Raw genomic sequence first — 3,663 nt, 5'->3', positions numbered from 1 at the left:
GATTAAAATATTAACAAGGCCCACATTCTGGCTTCATAGAGTTTGTGTTGTTTATTGTAGCACAGGTACACCCTACTTTTAGTAATAATTATTATATGAATAAAAATAAGAAAAATGATAAACATTTATAGTCATAGGCCTAATCTCAGTCAAATCAAAGTAACCAGGTCTCAATCTGAATTTATTCATGATCTGAAATTTCTTATGGTTTCATCTTGCAATATTTTATCATGATTGATTTTGAAATTGTAATTATGTTTTTATAAAATGCACAAAAAGTTGTCATTATTTTATCTACCATATTTTGAGGGTACAATGATCTCAGAAAGAACTCCATGAAAGTATTGTCCCTTGGGTGTATATGGTAAACCTATGATGGAAAGATAAGAATGATGAATTTCTTAGCTATTTCATGTAGTGATTACTTGAATATCTATTGCTTATATTAGATCTTATTCCATGATTGATAATGTTCCTGCATAGTACTGAGTAACACTTTTTTTCTGTTCAAAAAATATTTCTTTCCAACTTATTCTCTGTGCATGCTATAGACAGTGAAAATGCTAGAACCACCTTAGGTTTGTTTTAAACTTTTTGTTTAATATATACGATATTTGTTATTTAGCCAAAGATTTTAAAATTCTATCTACTCCCTTTATTAAACTTCAGGTACTTCCGATAAGGATAATAGATGTGTCTTTTGTATTTAATATAAAGCACACATACTTCACTTAAAACAAAATCCATTTTCTGTCTGGAATCCTAAGATTGTATGCTAAATTCTTACCTCTAAACCATTCTGTGTTGTACCACTTTTACATATTATCTTTATCCTATTTTCTAACTAAAACTCTTTCTTGGGAATACATTTGTATTTTTGAAACCTTGATAATTTTTTCCTTAGCTTCTTGGAAAGAGAATCCTAAAAGGAGTTTAAAAATAAAATGTTTACATATTCCATTTTACATGAAGTGTTCTAAAAACTTTATCACTTTAAAATTAAAAAAAATAAAAAATAAAAGCTTTTATTTTAGAGCAGAGTGTATAACTACACACACACACACACACACACACACAACTGTGTTCTGTAAAGGCCACATAAACAAATTAAAAGGGGCTGTGATAAGAATATTTTAGATTTTTAGTGGTTGTACTAAACTTTGTTCTTCAGTTATGGATGCAATATCTCTTTTAGCTTAAACTTTGGTGTGGAGTTAGATCTCCTTGACACTTGGTCCATGTACTTTACCTTTTCTTCCATAATAAATTTCCTTCAAAGTTTTAGGTATCAAATTGGATGATTCTGATGGTTTCTAAGCATATCCGGTCTAAACCTGTATTCACTGACTGTAGATTTATATGTAAGATGAATTTATATGCACTGAGATCACTGTAAGACATTCTTGGGATAAATTATATTTACTACCTGATCCCCATGACCCCTAAGCCTAACCAGCAGACCTGCACACGGGCCATGCAAGAGCGGTATTTGGGAGTCAGTAGGAAACTGTGGGATTTGTATGATGTAAGAATGGATTAAGAAAGGAAGAACTCAATGCCATTTTAAGACCCAACAAATTTGCCGAATTTTATAGTAGACTCAAGCAAATAAAGGAATTCCACCAGAAACACCCAAATGAGATCTGTGTGCCAATGTCAGTGGAATTTGAGGAGCTTCTGAAAGTTTGAGAGAATCCAAAAGAACAGGCATGGAACTTGGTGGAGTTCACAGATGAAGAGGGATATGGTCGTTACTTAGATGTCCATGACTGTTAACCTCAAATACATTAACCTGAAGGCCTCGGGAGAAGCTGGATTATATCACATACTTGTCATCTTTGACCAGTTATTTGACATTTCTACAGAAAGGAAGGATGTCAAATATAAAAGATACCTGGAAATGCTGCTTGACTACCTTCAAGATTACACAGATCGAGTGAAGCTGCTCCAAGATCAGAATGGATTTTTAGGAAGATTCATAATAAGTTTGAGAAGTGGGAGAATGATATCTTTCCTGGATGGCCAAAAGAGACAAGTGGAGCCCTGACCCATGCAGGAGGCCATCTCAACCTGTCTGCATTCTCTTCTTAGGAGGAGTTGGCTTCCCTTGGTCTGTACAGATTGAAATCTGCTCTCTTAGCTTTAGGCCTGAAGTGAGGTGGGACCCTAGAAGAGTGAGCCCAGAGGCTATTCAGCACCTAAGGAAAGTCCCTGGAGTCACTTGACACCTCCCTGCTTGCCAAAAATCCCAAGTCAAAAGTCAAATGAGACACTGAGAGGAACAAAGACATTGCCTTCCTAGAAGCCTTTATCTGTGAATATGTAGAGATTTGGGGGGAACAGCATCATCTCCCTCATGAAAATGTACATGGATAAGGGAAAAATGAGAAGTAGAAAAGTAGAGAAGTATAAGCAGGTCAGTGAGAGTGAAGGTGAAGATGAGGAGAATGAGATCATTTACAACCCCAGAAACCTGCCCTTTGGCTGGGATGGCAAACCCATTCCCTACTGTATAGATATAAGCTTCATGGTCTAAACTACAACTGTGAAATTTGTGGAAATTACACCTACTGAGTTCTGGAAGCCTTCCAGTAGCACTGTACTGAATGGCCATGCTCATGGCATGAGGTGTTTGGGTATCCCAAACACTGCCCAATTTGCTAATGTGAAGATGCTGTCTCCCTGTGGGCCAAGCTGAAACTTCAGAAGTCATCGGAACAATGGCATCCTGACACTGACGAAGAATATGAAGACTCCAGTGGGAATGTTGTGAATAAGAAGACCACTGAGGTCTCTCTGGAAAAAGGATTATGGAAGTGCCATTCTTTTATTCATTTCACATTTTCTTACAACTAACCACTATGTGCCTGTAACAAAGTTACATGCAAATACAAAGTATTATCTTTAAGGAACTTCAGAAGAGAAGACCAAATTAGGATGTAATATGATAAGCATTAAACAATAACAACAACAAAAATGATCAACCAAGAAAAATATTGTTTGTGTCTTTGGAGAAAATATCAATAACAGATTTACACTGAATATGACATTTATTCTAGATTGTAAGTGATAAAGAAGATATTAATGAGGAGAGTAAGATGATTCAATGTAACTAGAGCATGTGCTGTGTACGAATGTATAGAAATTAGAGAGCTACAACCAAATTGAATATTCTTTGAATATGTAAATACTTCCCATGTAGTGCCTATGATACCAACTTTTATTACATACTGTGAATATAACCAGCTGCAAGTAATAGAAGGTAAATTTTTAGTGGACTAAATGGATAAGGGATTTATTTTATATCTCATATCACAGTAAAGGCATATGGAAGCTGGAACTGGATGCTGTCAATAATCTTTTTAACAAACCAGTTTCTTTCTGTCTTTCCATTCTGCCAATCTTAGAATATGGACTTTTTTCTTCATTTGTGTTGTCTTGTGAACATACTGAAGCCTGCTACATCTATACTTTATTCAAGAAAAGACAGAAAAAAAACAACATAAGAACAGTGCCAGATACACATACAACATTTTATGAAATATGATTAACAGTAAAATAGTTTTTATTCTCCCCTGACTTTAATTTAGAATCATTGATGTTGTCTCAACCCCAAGTTATCTTACAAATGTTTTCCCCATTTACTTGGCAGTATTCTACTTA

General features: G+C 34.9%; 1 pseudogene; it reads left to right on the top strand.

Annotated features, from left to right (window-relative positions):
* Nucleotides 1–1,435: 1,435 nt before the first annotated feature.
* Nucleotides 1,436–2,856, top strand: LOC116637333 (annotated as a pseudogene).
* The last annotated feature ends 807 nt before the right edge of the window (nt 2,857–3,663 follow it).

Source organism: Phoca vitulina, unplaced genomic scaffold, assembly GCF_004348235.1.
Source record: "Phoca vitulina isolate PV1807 unplaced genomic scaffold, GSC_HSeal_1.0 scaffold14, whole genome shotgun sequence".
NCBI classification, from domain to species: Eukaryota; Metazoa; Chordata; class Mammalia; order Carnivora; family Phocidae; genus Phoca; species Phoca vitulina.
This window is presented reverse-complemented; position numbering and strand designations above follow the sequence as displayed.